The 22,707-nt window shown below is 46.4% G+C and overlaps 1 protein-coding gene across 1 annotated transcript in view; it reads left to right on the top strand.

Annotated features, from left to right (window-relative positions):
* LOC147674128 (dipeptidase 2-like) overlaps positions 1-22,707 on the top strand; it is a 365,658-nt gene that overhangs the window by 55,696 nt on the left and 287,255 nt on the right. The gene's annotated exons all lie outside the window — the stretch shown is intronic.

The following is a 22,707-nucleotide window of genomic DNA, read 5'->3' as shown; positions in this document are numbered from 1 at the left end:
CAAATCATACAGGTTCGTACTTTTTGTTTGGCTGCTGAGCGCAGATGCTTGTTATGCCATACCAAATTTAGGCTGTCCAACATTCCTTTTTCTCCTAGATGTGCAGGACCATGGGCAGTTTCTATGATTACAGGAACCATTATGTCAGGGAGAAACCATTTGGATTTACCTTTTGTTACCCAGCCCTGATCTGTGTGAGAACCTCCCTCTTCTTCCCATTTTCTCTTTTCGGTCTCTGTAGCTTGGTTTTGGATGTCTACTATATCTTTGGTAGGATCGATAACTGGATAAACAGTCTTAATGGTGGTTTCAATATTCAGTGTTCCTGTCTGAGCAGCATGTTTAGCTGTGGTATCCGCCAGAGCATTACCTCGGGTGATGAAGGGCACGACTTTTGTGTGTGCCTTGCATTTCAGTATAGCTACTTCTCTGGGTCTGTGTATTGATTCTAGTAGCTGAAGAATAATATCCCCATGTTGTATTTTAGTTCCATGAGAGGTCAGAAAACCTCTCTCCTTCCACAAAATTCCAAAGTTGTGGACTACCCCGAACGCATATTGCGAATCGGTGTAGATGTTAACCCGTTTTCCTTTGGACCATTCACATGCTTGTGTAAGGGCTATGAGTTCTGCTGCTTGGGCTGAATGCACGGGTATTCTGGCTGCTAGGAGGACCGTATTCTCTGTAGTGGCAGCATAAGATGCTGAAAGTTCACCTGTTCGGAGGCGCATGCACGAACCCTCTACGAACAGTGTGTGTTCGGGTGCACTTAGAGGTACGTCTACAAGGTCAGACCGGGGCTTGTGACTAGTTTGACTATCTCTAAGCAGTCGTGAGTTTGGTTGTCTTCTGTAACAGTGGGTAGCAGTGTTGCTGGGTTGAGGATATTGCATCGTTTGATGATAATGTGGGGTTGGAATAATGTGACTTCATAACCTGTGAGACGAGCTATGGTCAAGTGTTGTGTCTGTGTCCTATTCAAAAGTAATTCTATCGCATGTGGGACTTGTACCTCAAGAGGATGTCCTAGCACTATGGAATCACTTTGTCGAATTGCCAGAGCCGTAGCTGCAACGGATTTTAAACAGGCAGGCAAACCTTGTGCAACAGGATCAAAAGTACTGGAGAAATAGGCACAGGGACGATGTGTATTGGCCTGTGTTTGTATGAGCACTGACAAGGCTGTACCTTCCCGTTCCGTGACGAAGAGGACAAAAGGTTTGGCATAATCGGGTGAAGCTAGGACAGGTGCAGAGCATAATGCTTGTTTGAGAGTGTCAAAAGCAAAGGTATGGTCAGGTGTCCATGGCAATGGAGAAGAGGTGGTAAAATCGGAGGTCGTTAATTGTATCAGGGGTTTGGCCAAATAGGCGAACTGGGGAATCCACTGCCTACAATAGGAAGTGAGGCCAATAAAGGCTCGGACTTCTTTCTGTGTTTTAGGGACAGGAATGTTAAAAATGAGTTGGATTCTTTCTGGTGTGAGTGCCCTACCCTCCTTTCACAGCAGGTGTCCTAAGTATGCCACCTTCTGTAAACACAATTGCAATTTATAGGGTGATACTTTGTGGCCATGTTGTGCAAGAAACATTAGGACAGTTCGTGAGGGTTGTTCGCATTCTGGTACGGAACGTGCAGTGATCAGTTAGTCATCAACATATTGTAACAATGTCGTATTGGAGGGCAGAACAATGTCATCCAACTGTCTTTTAAGTGCCTGACTGTAGATACTGGGACTTTCTGTGTACCCTTGAGGAGCTCTTGTGAAACAAAAACTACGACCTTGCAATGAGAATCCGAATAGATATTGACTGCCTGGATGAATGGGTATACTGAAGAAAGCATTTTTAAGGTCAATAACTGTAAAATGTGTGGCATGAGGATCTATAGCTGTCAGCAGAGTACTGATGTCTGAGACCACAGGGTATTGTGGTACCACACATTTATTGAGTTCCCGTAAATCAACCACAAGTCTGTAAACTGGTGGTGCACCGTCATCTGTCTTCTTTCGCACTGGTAAAACTGGTGAATTACATATGTTGGAAGGTACTTCTCTGACTACTCCTTTTTGTATCAAGTCATCGATAATCTGACTAAGGGCTTGTTCCGCATCTGGAGGTAACTTGTATTGGCGGACACGAGGTAGGACAACACCTTCTTTCAACGTGACTATGTGTGGCGTAATATCCATGAACCCTACGTCAGTTGGATCCGTAGCCCATAATGTAGTAGGAATGTCCCTTAATCTGACCTCTAATTCTTGTGTCGTGAAATGACCATTGAAATCTCGAAGGAATAGTCGGATTCCTTCCAGGGAACAGCATATCACAGCACCCAGCTCTTTTAATGTCTGGATGCCAAGTAAATTTTCGGGACAGGATTTGGTAAGTACCAAATCGGTGGAAGCTGTAAGAGGGCCAACCTGAAGTGATACTGGTTCAGAAACTTGGTAATGACTGGTGTACCTGAAAAACCCAAGGAAATACTATTTGAGCCAGAGAGGGGTACCGTGGGAACTTCGGTGTGTTGTACTGTCGTCCTACTGGCCCCGGTGTCAATCAGAAATTTTGTTTCTTTACCTAGGAGCTTAGCATGTACATAGGTACCCTTTTGGCCAACCGGGATCGGGATCAGTGGACGACTATCGTGTTCCTCCCAGCTGTCTCATGAAATTGTAGGGAATTCAGGATAGGATGCCACTGGATACTGATAGAGTTGTGTGGCTAATTTAGTATCAGCTGGGGAAGTTGATGTTGGAGCAGAGGGACGAGTGGTATAGGTGCGAGGCTAAATCTTTCCATTAGCAATATTGTGTTGTAAGACTGGACAGTCACGTACAAAATGGCCAGGCTTTTTGCAATAATTACAGGTAACCTTTTCTTGTGTATCTGGACGTTGCTTATGATTCTGAGGAATTGTATTGGTCTGTGCTACCAATACCTTCATTTTAGTATCTTTTGTCCTCTTTTTCTCCTGTTCCTGTTCATCTCTAATTCTGTTCTGATGGTACTGGAGCATCTGAAGTTCTTGTGAAGGGGAACTTGCTTGCCAAGTGATTTCAACCTTTAATACCCTATCTTTGATCTGAGGTAAGGCATTTTCTACAAATTTTGAGACAAACAACCGGCTATAGGCGTCTCCACCTGAGGAGAGACTGCTTTGGGAACGAGGGATACGGGAACGTACTGATTCTTGAAAAGCAGTTCCTTCTTCCCTGTCTTCGTCTGTACCCCCATTCTCGGTCTCTTGGGTAGGGGCATTTTTCTGGTGAGAGTCGGAAACTTTACTGGTAAAGAGAGGGATGAAGAAATCTATTTATTTTATTTTATTATAATTCCCTGCTACCACTGCTTGATCTAGCTGAAGTAAGTCGTCGGGAACCTTTTTCCCAGCACTTGAGATCATACGGATAAAACAGGTAATCATAAATTGTGAGAGACATTTTTTATGAGCGATAGGTCTATTTTTAATAGCCTCTTGTAGAACTTCTAAATTTTCTCCTGTTCGGAGAGCTTCGTAAATTTTATTTAGGCAATTTGTGATATTTGGTACCTCCCGTATGCCTTCTAAAGCTTCCCATAAGCGATAGGAGACATCTGCTTGTGGAGTGGACCTTCCCCTGGAGTTGGGTCATATTCACATTCTACCATAGGTAGAACACCATCTGAAGTATCAGGGATGAGTTCCGTCTGGGTCACTATCGGTCTGACCGCTGTTTAATTAGTATAAGCAGGAGGTGGTTCCATTAAATAGGTGGTAATGAAGTCTTCGGATACGGAAGGAACTTTAGGACATGGAGGTGCTGTGAGAATGCTAGGGTCTGAACTACCATCAGACTCTGTCCTCTGTGAAAGGACGGGATATATACCCATCACGGAGGCCGAGACCTCCCTTTTTCTTATCATCATTCTGATCCTGTAACTTTCTCATCTTACTTTCTTCTGACATTCTGTTTGCTTTCTCTACTTTCCTTTGCTCTTTCTGTTCCCTTCGATGTGCTTTCTTTTGCCATATTTCGATACTCTCTAACATCGAGGGTCTTGCTTTCTTTTCCCAACATTTCTTTTCAACTGCCATGATACAATTCAAATCCCACATGCCACTCTTTGGCCATCTAATTGCAATTTCTAAATCTTGAGTGTAATCTTCCCAAAGATCTAAGTACAAAACAGCACCAATTCCATATTTTGTATACATGAAGAAACCAGGAGTATCCTCCTGGGGGGACTGGTACATCTTGTTCCAGTAACCCCCTCCGAGTACCCAGTTTACATAACTTAGAAAACAAAGGCATTGCGTCAACAAACAATAACATTTACACTTGATAACTTGATATACCCTGAGTATCAGAGTACAAACATACCGTTTTCTAGAAACCTAGAACCCCTCTTGACCGTGCTCTGAAAAATCAGAACCCGTCTTGATACACCCCCAGCAGTACTCACCGAGGTGCAGAGAACTTGAAGACCTTGAAGATCTGGACACTGGACTAGTTACGCTGTGCTCTTGATCAGGGACTTGTCGGGGTTCTGAAGACCGCGGACTCGGCAACTTCACAAGATTCAGGCTCTGGGTCGAGACTTCCGCTGTCGACCTCACCGCCTCGTATGGATGGCTAGGCCGCGGCTCGGTCCCTCTTTGACACGAAGGAGTTCATGCAGGAACACCCTGCAGTGTGCACTTTGAAGTCCATCAGTATCTGGAGAGACAGGTTCGGGTCCGCATCACCAGCGTGTGGGAAGAAAGGGAAGTTCCTGTTTGGGCGCCAATTTACTGTGGTAAATATTTTAGCAATTTACCTTGATCGGAATTTCTATAATATCAATAAGGTCAAGCATGAAGAGCATATCCGTGGTGGTTAGAATTCAGGGTCTTTATTCAGTAACTCGAGTTAAGGGAGAGCTCCGTCACCTAAGGAGGCTCGGGAATAGTCACTACTTTAATCAAAGAAAACATGGTATTTATACATTCTTGACATAGAAAAGAGGAAGGAGCTTCCCTTGAGCAAAATTCAGTTATTTGTGTTGTAATCATACAGAAGTCATGGCAGGAGGCAGCGTAACTGTGTCATAAGGCAGAAGCAGAGTGTTGAGAAATAACCCTAGGCTGGTTCCTTAGATGAGAGAGAGAGAGAGAGAGAAATGGTCGTGACAGGATGCCTGGTGTTGTGTCTCAGCAAACAGGCGCTGGTTTCTCGGAATTGGTCGTTGTGTCTTGGCAAACGGGGGCTTATTTCTCAGAATCGGCCTGACCATAAGAGTGTGTGGTTGCAACGGGGCTCGTTTCTCGAAATCGGCTTGGACATAAGAATGTGTGGTTGCAGTTAGAGGAAGAAGTGCGTTGTGTGCAACCTTACGTTTATGTGCCCGGGTTTTCTAGTCTCCATCATGATGAGCTCGGGACGTGAAAGAGAGGGTGTATAATGGGACATAAATAACGAAAAAATATTCATTTTCCATGAAGAGGTAAAAAGGTTTGCCTTTATATAGCGCTTGCTACCCCTGATAAGGTGTTGAAGTGCCTTTTCGGCAAGTAGCACGCTACTCCGGAACCCATAAAGTATAGTGGTTAATTAGTATAGTGAAATATGAAATTAATTTGAGTGGTGGACATGTTAGTCTGTTATTTGGATTGCGCCAATACAGACTTTGCAAAAAAATTCATGAAACACATTGTCATATACAATGCCAAACTTTAATGCTGCGAGACCTATTGCATTGCAAATGCTTGTTTCTGTATGTGCTTTTATGGTTGTTTTTAATGAACCGAATAAAGCTTATTGAATTGAATTGAGTTGAATAAGCGTCTGCTATAGAGCACAGAACAAAATCCCCTTGCAAATGTGTGCTTTACACATACACACTGTCGTACTCTTGCAATATTTTATCTTTCCATGTCATCTCTGATTGCTGTTCCTCTTAGAATTGATTAGTTGTCTTTTGTTAAACTCGTGTATATTCAATTGTCCAAAATGACTTTTTTATGTTTCTATATGCATTTTCCTCAGTACTATAGTAAATGTAAAGGCATATAACTCGGGAACTATACAGAGCAGAAAATAGTGGCTGGAGCAAATGTATTTAACTTTAGAAACAGATCAACAATACATTTTGTACCTTGCCTTGGACAACAGAATAAATACGAGTTCAAAAAATGTATTCCTTCCCTCTCCTACCAATGTTGCTTATGGACATTTGGATAGAAAGGCAACACCTAATAGGAAACCTTACGTAGGAGCACCTTTACTTAAGAAGGTAGCAGTCAATGGTAGTGAGGGCCTACACCAAACTACAGCCTTATTTAAAAATAAAAAAATCAGAAAAAACCTCTTGAAATCACGTTTAATTTGTCCTTATGGTGGCATGATTTCAACCTTAAAGGGCCCTCCTAAGTTTCTCATCCATTTAAGTGCTGAACAGGCTTTTGGCTGATATCATGGTTGGTTCTGTTCACTTGTTCACTGTGCCTGTAAATGCGTCTGTGTGCACATCCACCTAAAAAAAAAGTGCTCTTCAGTGCCCTAACTAAAGGGTCAATAGTTTATTTTGCCAATGTATTTTTCCTTTCCTCAAACTTTTAACATTTCTGTCTTGTTCATGTTTGCGGCATGTGAGTCTCATGTCTGTGGGCTATTCTCACTACTGTTCCATTCCCTGCCCAGTCCAAAGGCTGGACGGCTTAATTTGTTTTGAAATGTTGGTATTGCCTTGTTTATTTTCCTACCACACAAGATATTTTCCTGGTGTGCATGACTTGCACTAGCACAATCCATTTCATTCTGATAAAGGGAATGATTGCTTGTTTTAGAGTTAATCTAATATTCTGCTGGTAATCTAGTTTTACATCACCCAAGTGCTACCTCCTATAAAGCGTAAGCCTTTCCTCTCCATGAATGTACAGGAGAATTTGGTTCAACATTGATCCAGCGCCAATGCCCAAAAAATTATCAGGGATCAATAATCAATAGTATCACAACACAATGGCCCATAAACATTCACCCAGAATCCCTGATGTGCTGGCATTAAGCATGGGCGGAAAATCCGTTCCGCTCACAGATTTTGCGGATTTTCGGTATATTCCCAATCCGCGAGATTCGCGAATTTCCCACAAAATCCGCAAATTCGCATGCAGCGGAATTTTTTTTCATGGTGATACAATTTTGCGGCGTGCGGCGTTCACTTACTGTCATTCAGCGTTTGCCGAGTTGTTTTTCTCGATATTTTGCGAGTGCTGCGCCATTTTGGATCTTGCTGCGGGATCCCGCGGGAGTTTGGCGACCGCGATTACGTAATTGCGGCTTGCCACCTTGCACAGCACGTATCGCGAGAGTTCGCAATTGCAAACACGTAGATGCGGCGAGCAGCAACAATGTCGCACTCGCGAAATTACAAAATTTGAAATTCTGCACAAGAAATCCACCAGCAAGCAGCATAAACCTTCTTAAAATGATGTTTTTTATCAGAATAACTCCTCAGGTTGACATTTGCCTGCACTTCTTTTTGCAAGGAGTCCATTTTTGGGGGGGGGGGAGTGGGAGGAAGGAAATGCCCCACAGTCTCCAACTTCCTGTTCCTGTCCAGCAGGCTCCTCCCAGTGCTTTTTTCATGTGCTGGTCACTTTCATTCGGATTCTTCACCTGGAAGGATTACTTTTTGTGGATGCTGCTGGATATTTGGATTTGAGGCCTTTTTGACTTTCTTTGGATGACTTTTGGATTAGAAATTTCACAAGTAAGTTTGTTTGGGGCATTACAGTTGCTGCAACTACAATTTTGGAATTTTTCGATTTTTGGGCTGTTGTTGGGGCCTTTTGCCCAGGGGTACTTCGTGGTGGGTGGACTGAGTCTTTCTGTGGGGTCTCTTTAATAAAAACATCATGGAGGGCCTGGATGGCTTGGGATTGTGCTGATTTTTCTGTGATTTTCGTTTTTTTGGGCTGTTGTTGTGGCCTTTTCACCGGGGTAGTGAGTGGTGCATGGGCCTAGTTTTTCCGTGGGGTGTCTTGCATTTAAACATCATGGAGGGCCTGGATGGCATAGGATTGTGCTGATTTTTCTGTGTTTTTCGATTTTTTGGGCTGTTGTTGTGGCCTTTTCACCTGGGGTAGTGAGTGGTGCATTGGCCTAGTCTTTCTGTGGGGTGTCTTGAATTTAAAAATCATGGAGGGCATGGATGGCATGGGATTGTGCTGATTTGTCTGTGTTTTTCGATTTTTTGGGGTGTTCATGGGGACAGGCCATGTGGGTGGGGGCCATTTTGAGTGCTGCTACAGGCAGGCCATGTGCTGGGAGGCAGGGGGCCATTTAGAATGCAGGCAGTGTTCTTAGGTCTGCAACCATTTTGCCTAGGTTTCAACCATAATGCCCAGGGGTAGTGAGTGGTGCATGGCCCTAGTCTTTCTATGGGGTGTCTTGAATTTAAACATCATGGATGGCATGGGATTGTGCTGATTTTTCTGTGTTTTTCGATATTTTGGGGTGTTCATGGGGACAGGCCATGTGGGTGGGGGCCATTTTGAGTGCTGCTACAGGCAGGCCATGTGCTGGGAGGCAGGGGGCCATTTTGAATGCAGGCAGTGTTCTTAGGTCTGCAACCATTTTGCCTAGGTTTCAACCATTATGCCCAGGGGTAGTGAGTGGTGCATGGCCCTAGTCTTTCTGTGGGGTGTCTTGAATTTAAACATCATGGATGGCATGGGATTGTGCTGATTTTTCTGTGTTTTTCGATTTTTTGGGGTGTTCATGGGGACAGGCCATGTGGGTGGGTGCCATTTTGAGTGCTGCTACAGGCAGGCCATGTGCTGGGAGGCAGGGGGGCATTTTGAATGCAGGCAGTGTTCTTAGGTCTGCAACCATTTTGCCTAGCTTTCAACCTTTATGCTCATGGGTAGTGAGTGGTGCATGGGCCTAGTCTTTCTGTGGGGTGTCTTGAATTTAAACATCATGGAGGGCTTGGGATTGTGCTGATTTTTCTGTGATTTTCATTTTTTTGGGCTGTTGTTGTGGCCTTTTCACCAGGGGTAATGAGTGGTGCATGGGCCTAGTCTTTCTGTGGGGTGTCTTGAATTTAAACATCATGGAGGGCCTGGAAGGCATGGGATTGTGCTGATTTAAACATCATGGATGGCATGGGATTGTGCTGATTTTTCTGTGTTTTTCGATATTTTGGGGTGTTCATGGGGACAGGCCATGTGGGTGGGGGCCATTTTGAGTGCTGCTACAGGCAGGCCATGTGCTGGGAGGCAGGGGGCCATTTTGAATGCAGGCAGTGTTCTTAGGTCTGCAACCATTTTGCCTAGGTTTCAACCATTATGCCCAGGGGTAGTGAGTGGTGCATGGCCCTAGTCTTTCTGTGGGGTGTCTTGAATTTAAACATCATAGATGGCATGGGATTGTGCTGATTTTTCTGTGTTTTTCGATTTTTTGGGGTGTTCATGGGGACAGGCCATGTGGGTGGGTGCCATTTTGAGTGCTGCTACAGGCAGGCCATGTGCTGGGAGGCAGGGGGCCATTTTGAATGCAGGCAGTGTTCTTAGGTCTGCAACCATTTTGCCTAGCTTTCAACCTTTATGCCCATGGGTAGTGAGTGGTGCATGGGCCTAGTCTTTCTGTGGGGTGTCTTGAATTTAAACATCATGGAGGGCTTGGGATTGTGCTGATTTTTCTGTGATTTTCATTTTTTGGGCTGTTGTTGTGGCCTTTTCACCAGGGGTAATGAGTGGTGCATGGGCCTAGTCTTTCTGTGGGGTGTCTTGAATTTAAACATCATGGAGGGCCTGGAAGGCATGGGATTGTGCTGATTTTTCTGTGTTTTTCGATTGTTTGGGGTGTTCATGGGGACAGGCCATGTGGGTGGGGGCCATTTTGAGTGCTGCTACATGCAGGCCCTGGCCATGTGCTGGGAGGCAGGGGGCCATTTTGAATGCAGGCAGTGTTCTTAGGTCTGCAACCATTTTGCCTAGCTTTCAACCTTTATGCCCAGGGGTAGTGAGTGGTGCATGGGCCTAGTCTTTCTGTGGGTTGTCTTGAATTTAAACATCATGGAGGGCTTGGGATTGTGCTGATTTTTCTGTGATTTTCATTTTTTTGGGCTGTTGTTGTGGCCTTTTCACCATGGGTAGTCCGTGGTGCATGGGCCTAGTCTTTCTGTGGGGTGTCTTGAATTTAAACATTATGGATGGCATGGGATTGTGCTGATTTTTCTGTGTTTTTCAATTTTTTGGGGTGTATAACTGAACTGATGTTCCTCTGTCTTCCATTGCTTTTAGGTGCACAAGACTCAAGAGAACCACCTGTGCCAGGAAGATGTCCTGCAGCGGTGTGTGTGTGCAGCAGAACGTCACGTGACATCACGTCTGGCCACAGACAACTCTGCAACTCGTGCAACTGCGGCCTGCGGTTCTGACCTCTGAAGAAGATGGCCCCAAAAAAAGTTTCCCGTAGCTCCTCTAGCAAGAAAGTTGCCAGTAAGGAGCAGAAGAAGCAAGTTACCGAGGAGATTGGTGTGCCGCCCGCCACATTTTTTGGGAGTAAAAAAAAAAGTATGCCTGCTGCAGCAGCGGGATCTGCTGGGGACCAAGCTGGGAGCAGCACCCCCGCTCCATTGGGCTCAGTGCCACCACCACCACGCCAACTTAAGTCCAAGCCCTTGAGTTCTGCAGAGGCACTTAGTCTAGTTGTTCAATCACCATCGACCAGTGATGTTGGCTCATCGCAAGAAAGTAGCAGCAATGTCCCTCAATCAACACAGGTTGTTGTAACTCATCTGACGAGTGTTGAACAACCACAGCTGCAAGTACAAGCCCAAGTACAAGTGGAAGGAGAGGCAGCACAAGGAGATGCGCAAGCAGAGGTGCATGGAGGGTCACAAGTGCCCACAATAGTTGTTCCTCCCGAAGTAGGGGCACATCAGGAAATCGACAATCAAGGTGAGGTATCATTTGAGGAAGCCACTCCTCCTGATGATCATTCATTATCTTCCACACCCCTAGCAAGGAAGAGATCAAGGGTGGTGTCTACATCTTCTTCAAGCACACCTCCTTCTGATGATACGGATCAAAATTGGGAACCAGCACCACTGCCGTCCGAGAGTGAGGCACACTATGATCTGACAAAGGTAGTTAAGCGTAAAAGGAAGCGCGTCCAAAGTCTCATACTTATGGAGTGTTATGAGGCTCAACAAGAAGTGGCGGATACTGCTGCTGATGAAGACTCTCACAACGACGACCCAGTCATCATAAAGGTCACTGCAGCCCCAGCGGGCAGGCCGCAAACAGACATTTTGACCCTAGCCCGAGAAGCTGCTGAGCGTGATGATGATGTTGTCGACGAGGAGGCAATGGAAACACCACAATCATTGAAGTTAACTAGTACAACAACACATACCGCTTCCATATTTCTTCCTTGCCAGAAGGGACCTCCATCCACCTCGACCTCAATTAGTGGTGGTGAAAGTGAAAAACGTACTAAAGTTCAGGAATCCACATCCTCCACTTCATCTGGCATTAGCAGCAGGACCACCACCACCAGTATCGCCGCCTCCTCCAGCCCCCAAAGACATTTCAAGTCCGCAGTTTGGGACTTCTTTAGTGTTGCCCAAAAAAGGATAACTTAGCCATTTGTAGCATTTGTAAGCATGCAGTTAGTCGTGGTAAGTTTGGTACCAACTACGGTACCGTAGGCCAGAGAGGTCATCTTTAGAGACAGCACGCTGTCTAATGGTTTGCGCACCTAAAGGAGATCAAGGAAGCCCGACTTGCAAGTCAAGAAAACGTTGATGTTTCATCTGATGATGACAAGGAGGAAGAAGACGTGTCAAACACTTCACTTACACCCAGTAACCCTGTCAGCAGCACACCCCATGTGAGCCACACTAAGAGTGTGGGAGAGAGTGAGACACCAATGCGAAAAAGTTCATCAGCGAGCGTAACTGGGTCGAAAAAGTCATCATCATCCCGTAAATGCTTGGTCCAGGGCAACATAAGAACCATGTTGTTTACAGAAGCGCCATATGAACGCAACCACACACTGACGCGTCTGTATAACACTAAGCTGGCTAAAATGCTAGCTCTGGACCTTCTCCCTTTTTCTTTTGTAGAAGGGATTGGTTTTCTAGAATTAGTGGCAGCGCTCTGCCCTAAATGGAAGGTTCCTAGCCAGTTCTATTTTGCCAGAGTTGCGGTTCCAGCACTACATGAAGATGTGCTGGAGGTGAATGGGGCAGCTTTGCAGAAGAGTGCTGTTCACACTATACATCTGACAACAGACATGTGGACCAGTGGCGCAGGCGCTGATTACATGTGCATCACTGCACACTGGGTCTCTTTTTCAGGGGTTAAAGCAAAGCTAAACGCAGGTGTTGACCCGGACCAAGTTTTTAAAGCTGCTCGGAAACATGCAACACTAGCCATGTTTGGCTTGGAGAAACGTCACACAGCAGAAATCATTTTGAATGAGTTTAACACAAAGGTCTTTCACTGGCTGTCCCCAAAAAAACGCCAGATTGGTTATGTTTCCACGGATAATGGCACCAATGTAGTTAAGGCCATGGAGCTGGGTCAATATTTCAGAGTGCCGTGTTTGGTGCACTGTATAAACCTGGTTGTTAAAAAATTCTTGAGTGATGAAGACAGTCCAGCGTGCGAGTTAGTAGCCACCTGCCGAAGAATGTGCAACCATTTCAGCCATTCTTTTAAGGCCCGGAAGCATCTGAGGAGCCTGCTTGAGCGTCTGTAAGAGCAGTATACGGTACTCGATCACTATTTCTTAACACTGGGTACAGCTCAGAAGGACCTGAGGCTAGATGCGGCGCAATGGAACCTAGTTAAAAGCCTGACAGACATGATTCGTCCTTTTGAGGTCTTCACGCGTGCAGTCAGCAAGGAGGACTGTAATTTGGGAAAAGCTATCCCATTGTTGCGCATGCTGGAGCACCAACTGAAGGAGGTGTCTTCTATGTTTCAAAAAGATGAAAAAAAACAAGACCCTTTAGTTTTGGCGGAGAAATTATTAGAGCGCCTACGTGGTGATGAACGTCTTAAAATGATCCACTCAGAACAGCATTACATTTGTGCTACTATTCTGGATCCACGCTACAAAAAGGCGCTGGCAGGCCGAGCATTCTTTCCTTTTGATGATGAAGATGTTACAAAGTACAAACGTTGGCTAGCCTTGTCAGCCAAGAGGTTTGAAAGAGAACGGCAGCAAATTGATGGAAAAGGCAGTACATCAGCATCAGCAGGCCATCCCCAGTCAAAAGAATCCACTTCCACACCTGTGGCTGTGGCACAAGTGACCTCTCAGCCGTTAAAGACACCGGCAACCGGATCATCTGCACCAGACACAACAGTAACATTGGATGCAGAAGAGGATTGGCTAACTCGGCTTGGGTTTGGTTCTCAAAAGGTCACAGCAAAAAGTAAGCAAAGTGGAGGAACCTTGGAGAACCTTGAGTCGATGGTGCAGGACTATCTGAATGATTCAACAGAGGTCTATGTTAATGCTGACCCATTGGCGTCTTGGCATGGGAAAAAAGAATTGTGGGCAAAGCTCTCCAACCTGGCTATAAACTACTTGTCTTGCCCTCTCGCAAGCGTGTCTTATGAACGTGTTTTCAGTGCTGCTGGTGGCATTGTAACTTCCAAACGCAGCCGCCTCTCGCCCAAAAATGTGGAGAGGTTAACAATGATCAAGATGAATCAGCACCTCATACCACCAGATTACAAAGTACGAGAAAGCACGCCGCATGAAGACGAGGAGGACAGCAACGTAGATGAGGGAATTTGTTCTCTGTTAGGTGACACTGACCTCACCCTGCCTGAATTCGCAGAGTATGATGACGAACTCTTATTCTTATTCCCTGACACCGAGCCCTGAAAATGAGACGATGAATCAATAACTTTCTTTTTCGTCCTTATTCACTTTTATTCCTGTGTGTCTGTCTTTCTTTGTTTTGCACAGTTAATTTAATTCAAACTTTAATCACCTAATCACAACAACAAGCCCATCAGCAGAACTGTCTTCACTTGTTTGCTTATTGATTTGAAGGTGCCGCAGTCTGCATTCCTCAGGTTCACAAGTTCACAATAACATGCTCCTCTATCCTCCTCCTCCAGACTCCTATTTCTCTCAAAGCAGAGGGCTGGATTACGCCCAATGAAGAAAGGCTCAGCACTTGTGGGGGTGTTCAACTTCTTTGAGGGTGAGTTGACGGCTCCGAGGCCATTGCTGGGAAGCTCTATTACCGGGTAAAAGTGGTTTGGACCAAATCGGAGGCGGAAATTATTTTGAGTTTTTGCTGGCTTGCTTGCCTTTGAGGTGCTCTTTGTGGGGGTTCCAGGTGTTTGTGGGTGAGTTTTGGGGTCTGGGAACACTGCTGGGACAGTCTAATCTTGATTGCATTTGCTTTTCAGGAAATCCGTGGTGGAAAACGGGAGTTATGACCTAGCTACACAGCGCGTTTGGACCGAAGGCCGAGAAATATTGTAAGTATGAGATTTTCCTTTTTGGCTGTTTGGGGGTGTTGTGCTTTTTTGCGGGTGGGTTGGCGGGTCTTGGGGCATTGCTGGGAAGGTCTAATACCGGATAGAAGTGGTTTGGAGAAAATCTATAAGGAAAAGCCTATTGGCACTTTTTGTAACTTAGGGTTCGGTAGAGTTAGCCGTAGCAGCAGGATTGCATGTGTTTCGGGGTGTTCTAGATTTTTGCAACTGAGTTCTGGGGTCTTAGAGCACTCGTGGGAATGTGTAATTTTGGTTGCAAGTCATTTGTAGAAAATCCATGGTGGGAAAGGGGGGATTTGGCATAGTTAAAGAAAGCCTTTGCCACTATTCTTAACTTAGGGCTCGTTAGGGTTAGCAGTATTTCTATTGCATGTGTTTGGGTGGGGGGGTTTTCGAGTCTTGGAGCGATGCTGGCTATGGATACTTTTGCTTGCTTGCAAGTGGTTTGAATACAATCCATGGTGGGTAAGGGGGTATTTGGGCCTACTTTTACTTTCAAAGTACGTTTTGTCACCAGTTTTTTGCTAGGCCTCGTTTTTTGAGATCTGATTGGGGGTCTTCTACATTTTTGCGACTGGCTTTAGTAAGGGTCTGGGTGGGAGCACTGCTGGGAAGGTCTAATTTTGTTCTAAAACACAGTTTACAGCACACCTAGCTTGAGGGGAAAGATCCGCTAAATTAATTTGCCCATACTTATTTATCCTTTAAAAGGAGACTCAGACAGAGTACGCACTTTCAAAAATATTGTACTGTCTATTAGGAAACTCAAAGTGTGACTTTTTGCACTACACAGCGTACATACCTTATATTTATTTATCAGTGGTGTTCTAATATCACTTCCTGTTTTTCGTTCAATAATTACATGCCAGGTTTCAGTCTGTGCAATGGGGAAAAAAGGATGGAGTCAGGCTTCATTTTAGCGAGACGCAATTCAACATCCGCCAGGCAGGCAGTGGACAGGGTGTCTTCTGGTCACCAACATTGATGGACGAAGCGTCAGCTGGAATGGAGGAGTGCCGCTAATAAGAGGAATTGTTTGCTGCATGCAACTTACTTACCAAATTCAACAGGACAACTACAACAACATACAGATACTGTATCCATTGTTTTCTTCTTTGAGTGTGACTGCATTTCTTGGATCTCTCTCTGCTTCTAAATTGATCCCTACAGCCATTCTATGAAGTGTTTCTCTGAGTGCAGAGATAGGCAAGTGAAAACGCTGCAGCCCTGTACTGTCGCATTCTGTCATTCACGGTTGTCGAAAGTACTACTTACTTTTCAGTAACAATGCATGCAGTAGTGCATGCACTTCCTTTATGTCACTTAAAAGATTTATGGTTAGCTTTGTACCCAAAGATTTCTTTATCTTCAATTATTGTTTGTCCATGCTGTGCTTTTTTTTTTCTTCTCTCAACAAAACCTATCCAAAAAGAAACCCCATTCCCATCCATTTTCCAAACCCTAACCCTCTTCCCCCGGGCTGTGTGGTTTTGATTGATGTGTGACTAAATGACATCAATAATTCCACACACTTGAGGAGCTTCGCGGGCAAGCAAGATGGCCGCGTAAGCTCGGAGCTCCGGAGACCCTCCGATCCTCCACATAAATCCTGATGAGAATCCTGATCCACAACAGTGGAATATTGTGGGTGAACGGTTGCTGAGGCGAGACCCATTGTCCGATTTCAAATCCGACACTCCTAGGTGGAGTTACACCGTGTAGAAGAATCGTGTCAGGGCCGTGCTATTGCCTGTGGGGTGGCTGACGACGGCGACACTATCGCACGGAAGCGGAGTGGTGAGAGAGTGACTACTCCACTTGCCCAACGAAGCTGTTAGGAACCAGGTCTAGTCTGTCTTCTATGGCCATACTCCACCATCACATGATCAGCCCTGAGGGGATTAAAGAACCACCCCTCCCTTGAATCAGTGCTTGGTATCTTTTAGTTTTGGGTTCCAGGTGCTGGGTTGTTGTCTCTAAGCTCTAAATCAGACTGGGGTTAACGGGCTCGTGTTCCCTTGTTGTTGGATCCCTTTTTTGCATTGATTCCGTTTCCTACCCTGCCCTTCCCTTCCCTCGTTGCCTTGTTATCATTCACCCCCTTTCCCTGTATTTAGCACCTTGCCCCTGGAGTACTTTGAGGTATTACGTTTTTTTGGGATTTCCGAGATGAGACTGGGGCTCCAGTCTCCTCGGGTATCAGGAGAAGAAGAAGCGCTTGTGTGCGCGGTGAGAGACTCTTGCCGGATACATCGTTGTATGAACTTTAAGCGGTGCACTCTGCTTCCGCATTTTTTGTAGGCAGTCCGCCTCTTTGTGTGCCGCTTAGGCGTTTTCTACCGCGCTGGAAAGAGCTGAGAACGCTGCAGATCCTGGAAGAGGGATTTTGTTGTTTTGTTATACCCTACCTATTCTAGGATGGAAAAGACACTCGTGGACATTCTTTTGGGGGGTTTTTGTGCCCAGTTACATGGTTTTTTCCCCCTAGTTTCCGATATTAGTGATTTTTGATCCCCGAGTGCAGTCTCTCTTTTCTTGGCCCCCTTCCTGGAACTGGAAGCTCCTACACACATTGGAGTTTCATCCTCCTTGCTGCTGAGACCTCCCGAAGCGGTTCCTGTATCAACCACAAGTAAGGAGGTTGTGTTTCTTTCATGGTGGAGTGTGGTTATGGGACAGGGTGGAAAAAGGGGGTACAAGGAGGACTAGGACTCAGGAGTAATTCTGTGTATCTTGTTTTCTTAGATACAGAGGTGTGGAGGTGGTGGTCGGATATCGTTGTTTTACTTTCCGGTCCCCTGTCCTGGACTCGAGTGACTTCTCATGGTTTTCTACTTCATGAGTCACATTTGAGTCAGGGTAGTGGATTGGGACATACATCGTTCCTGCAGTGTCTGGGCCAGTGGAATCCAACAGAATACCAAGCCCACGAAATAATACACTGCCTGGACGAGGTATGGACGAGGATTTGGGTGGTCCCGTGGGGGGAGTTGAAAGGGTGCCTACTTTGCAGGACATAGTGAGGGCTGTAGCTGCCTTACAGGCTCAGGTGCAGGATTTACAGCAGGAGAATGCAGGACTTAAACAGGAGCTTGGGGCAGTGAGAGCCAGAGAACAGTTGAGAGATAGGGGACAAGGTCCTGTCATACAGCCAGCCACTTTTCAGTACGGAGGTGGGACGGGTCAGAGAGCAGAGGGGGGAGCCCCTGTAGCGGTTACAGTCACGACGCCTGTTCCTGTCCCCTTGGCCCCCCTGAGAGGTTTATGGGAGACAGCAATAAGTATGGGACCTTTATGACTCAATGCCAACTGCATTTCATGTGTAGGCCGACTGCTTTTCTGGATGACACGGCCAAGGTGGCTTTTACTATCTCGTATTTGGCTGGCACAGCGGCTCAGTGGGCTATCCCTCTTGTAGGTAGTGATGATCCGGTATTGCACGACTATCTAGCATTTAAAGAATTAATGAGAGGCCTGTTTGCAAAACATGCTTTCATGCAGGCAAACGACGCGGGGCTCCTAAAGTTGAGACAGGGCAGACAGGATTTGCTGACCTATGTTTCAACATTCAATAGGTTGGTGTCAGAGACACACTGGCCAACAGACAAAAGAACCTCCTTGTTTTATCAGGGTTTGTGCGACAAATTAAAAGACGTGGTATCGCAGGTGGTTGATCCTCCAGACGACTGCGCTGCCTTTATAGATCTGGTGGTGAAGTTAAACCATAGGTTGTCTGAGAGACGTGGTGACCGTAGTCGAGCTCAGGTGCCCAGGTGGAATTATACGAAACTGGAAGCAAGACCCTCTGGGGAACAGAAGCCTGCTCCTGAGCCCATGGAGATAGGGGGAGTGAGAGGCCCGTTAACCATGGAAGAGAAGAGGAGGAGGAGGGAACTGAACTTATGTTTGTACTGTGGACAAGGTTGCCACTTTACCCGTGAGTGTCCTGTTAAACCTTCAGGTCTGGCTTTCGGTAAAAAGTTAGCGTGTGTGCAGGTGGACCGTAGTCCAGTCATGAGCAGAGGAGCAGTGGGAACCTATGATGTTCTCGGTGTAATAGATCAGATGCCAAGGCATTTTATCATACCGGCACATCTCCTGTTGTCTGGAAGTACCCGTGTACCCGTGTCAGTATTGTTGGATTCCGGGGCAACTGGGAATTTTATTTATATATCGTTGGCGGATACGCTGGGGATTCCATGTCAGTACAAAAAACAGCCAGAGCCAGTGAGAGCTATCGATGGGACGGAATTGACTTCGGGTTCCATTACACGTCAGACCGAACCACTGACATTGTTGTGTGAGAATGGTCACTCAGAGTCAGTAGTCTTTGACCTTATTGATGCCCCTTCATTTGGTTTAGTGTTGGGAGTCCCATGGCTCCAGGAACATAACCCTAAGATCGACTGGGTGCAACGTTTGGTAACTCTGGATTCCAAGCATTGCCTTATACATTGTTATAAGGAGGCCAGTGAACGGATTCCTCCTTTGTCTTGTGCTGGAGTGGAGGGGACGACAGTACCTGTACAGTATTCAGCCTTTCGGGAGGTTTTTGATAAGATCCAGGTGCAGGGTCTCCCTCCTCATCGGTCGTTTGACTGCAAAATCGATTTAATACCAGGTGCCCCATTACCTTCTTGTCGCATATATGCGCTCTCAGAACCTGAGGAGTTGCATCTCAAGGAGTATTTGGAAGAGATGTTGAGGATGGGTTATATTCGTCCCTCCTGCTCTCCGGTGTCATCAGCGATCATTTTCATTCCGAAGAAGGAAGGGACATTGAGGGCGTGTGTGGACTACAGGGCTCTGAACATGGCTACTGTAAAGAATAGGTACCCTCTTCCACTCATCCCGTGTTGTTGGACCAGCTCCGTAAAGCAACCATATTTACAAAATTGGATTTGCGGGGTGCTTACCATCTCATTCGAGTTCGACCCGGGGATGAATGGAAGACGGCGTTTAAGATCAAATTCGGCCTATTCGAGTATTGCGTGATGCCGTTTGGTTTATGCAACGCGCCAGCGGCCTTCCAATACTTCATTAATGAGGTTCTCCGGGAATATCTGGACAGAAGTGTCATCGTCTATTTAGACGACATATTGATATTCTCAGAGACAGGGGCGGAGCACCAAGAACATGTATCGAAGGTGTTACAGAAGTTACAGGACCATCATCTGTACGCCAAACTGGAGAAATGCCAGTTTGGCACCCAGAAGGTAGAATTCCTGGGGTTTATCATCACAGCGGAGGGCATTCAAATGGACCCTAGAAAGATAGAGGCTATCATTACCTGGCCCATACCATCTACGGTCAAGCAGATCCAGGCCCTTCTGGGGTTCGCCAATTTCTATCGGCGCTTCATCCCCCATTTCTCCAATATCGTGTCTCCTATGACCCGATTACTGAGGAAGGGGGTTCCTTTTGTCTGGTCCACTGAAGTTCAGAATGCTTTTCATCTTCTGTTAAGGTCCTTTACATCAGCACCCGTTTTGGTGCATCCCGATACTGCCTTACCGTTTTTTGTGGAAACGGATGCCTCTTTGTGCGCGGTGGGAGGGGTGTTGTCCCAAAGGGATGCTGAAACGGGTCAGATGCATCCCATTGCCTTTTTTTCTAAGACCCTGTTGCCTGCGGAGCGGAATTACACGGTGGCGGAGAGGGAGCTGCTAGCGGTGAAATTGTCCTTTGAGGAGTGGCATCATTATCTCTGGGGCGCTAGACACACGATCACGATCTATACTGATGATAAGAATCTTGAATTATTTTGCTCTGCCCGGGCGTTAACACCTCGCCAGATGCGGTGGATCTTGTTTTTTAACGGGTATGACTTTGTCATTACTCATCGACCCGCCGCACAGCAGATAAAATCTGATGCCCTTTCTAGGATCCATGTGGAGAGTAGGGAGGAGGGTCGAGTGAAAGAGGATAGACCTATGATCAGTGAAGAGAGGATTGTAGGGGTTACGCACACTGAGGACTTCCCCTCTCTAATCAAAGGGCATTTACGACGGTTGGATTTGGCCCCTTGGATGGCTTTACCACAGGTATTGATGCAGGATGGGCTGTTGTATCATGGAGACCGTTTGTTTGTTCCCCCCGCCTTGAGGAAGACGGTATTGGAGTGGTGTCATTCCTCCTCGCTGGTAGCACATCCGGGGGTGCAAAAGACGAGGGAGATGTGTTTTCGATGGTTTTGGTGGGACTCGCTGATCAAGGATATACAGGGTTACATGGCAGCGTGTCCAGTGTGTGCCACTAGCAAACCTACCCATAGCAAGCCATCTGGTCTGTTGCAGCCCTTAGAGGTTCCTCCTGCTCCTTGGCACACCATTAGTATGGATTTTGTGACGGACCTACCTTCTGTGTCAGGGCATACCGCTATAATGGTGGTAGTAGATCTGTTCACAAAAATGGCACACTTCATCCCGTTACCCAAGGTTCCTACTGCCAGGGAGATGGCTTTGGTATTTATGGCATCAATAGTTAGACTCCATGGGTTGCCATCTGTGATTGTGTCTGACAGGGGAGCACAATTTGAGTCCCATTTTTGGACGGAGTTGTGTTCCGTGCTGAAAATAGAAGTACGGTTGTCATCAGCATATCATCCGCAATCGGATGGTCAGACTGAAAGGACGAACCAGACTATTGAGCAATATCTGAGGTGTCTTGTGTCGTCATTGTCTTGTGACTGGATGGTGGTTCTTCCTATTGCGGAGTTTGCCTACAATAACAGCCTGCATTCCACAGTGGGTATGACTCCTTTTTTTTGTTCATTGAGTTACCATCCCAGGGCGTTAGCCATCCAGCCTACTGGGCGCGTGCCAGCCATAGACGATGTTTGTAGGTCCTTGGGTGGAATATGGGACAGAGCGCGAGAACAGTTACAGGCATCCAAAGTCACCATGAAGGCTCAGGCAGATAAACATCGAGTCCCTGCTCCATCCTATAAGGTGGGTGATCGGGTGTGGCTAGCTTCACGCAACCTTAAGTTGCAGGGGTCATGTAAATTACAGCCTAGGTTTGTGGGGCCGTTTGCCATCATGCAGGTGATTAATCCCGTGGCCATGAAGCTTGTCTTGCCTGATGACTATAAGGTCCATCCGGTGTTTCATACATCATTGTTGAAGCCTTATATCCCATCAACACAGGTTTTGCCACCACCTCCTCCTTTGTTAATTGATGGGGAAGAGGAGTTTGAGGTTCAGGCTATTTTGGATTCCAGGCGGAAGAGAGGCCGTCTCTTCTACCTTGTGGATTGGAAGGGATATACACCTGAGGATCGGACTTGGGAACCAGCTGGTAGTGTGCATGCTCCACGGCTGGTTCGTTTGTTCCATAGACAACATCCCTCTAAACACCGTCTGGTGGGGAGGACCATTGGGGGGGATACTGTTAGGAACCAGGTCTAGTCTGTCTTCTATGGCCATACTCCACCATCACATGATCGGCCCTGAGGGGATTAAAGAACCGCCCCTCCCTTGAATCAGTGCTTGGTATCTTTTAGTTTTGGATTCCAGGTGCTGGGTTGTTGTCTCTAAGCTCTAAATCTGACTGGGGTTCACGGGCTCGTGTTCCCTTGTTGTTGGATCCCTTTTTTGCATTGATTCCGTTTCCTACCCTGCCCTTCCCTTCCCTCGTTGCCTTGTTATCATTCACCTCCTTTCCCTGTATTTAGCACCTTGCCCCTGGAGTACTTTGAGGTATTACGTTTTTTTGGGATTTCCGAGGTGAGACTGGGGCTCCAGTCTCCTCGGGTATCAGGAGAAGAAGAAGCGCTTGTGTGCGCGGTGAGAGACTCTTGCTGGATACATCGTTGTATGGACTTTAAGCGGCGCACTCTGCTTCCGCATTTTTTGTAGGCAGTCCACCTCTTTGTGTGCCGCTTAGGCGTTTTCTGCCGCGTTGGAAAGAGCTGAGAACGCTGCAGATCCCGGAAGAGGGATTTTGTTGTTTTGTTATACCCTACCTATTCTAGGACGGAAAAGACACTTGTGGACATTCTTTTGGGGGTTTTTGTGCCCAGTTACATGGCTTTTTCCCTCTAGTTTCCGATATTAGTGATTTTTGATCCCCGAGTGCAGTCTCCCTTTTCTTGGCCCCTTCCTGGAACTGGAAGCTCCTACACACATTGGAGTTTCATCCTCCTTGCTGCTGAGACCTCCCGAAGCGGTTCCTGTATCAACCACAAGCAAGGAGGTCATGTTTCTT

This window comes from Lissotriton vulgaris, chromosome 12, assembly GCF_964263255.1.
Source record: "Lissotriton vulgaris chromosome 12, aLisVul1.2, whole genome shotgun sequence".
Taxonomy (NCBI): Eukaryota; Metazoa; Chordata; class Amphibia; order Caudata; family Salamandridae; genus Lissotriton; species Lissotriton vulgaris.
Note: the sequence above shows the minus strand (reverse complement) of the source record. Positions and strands in the feature narration are given on the sequence as shown.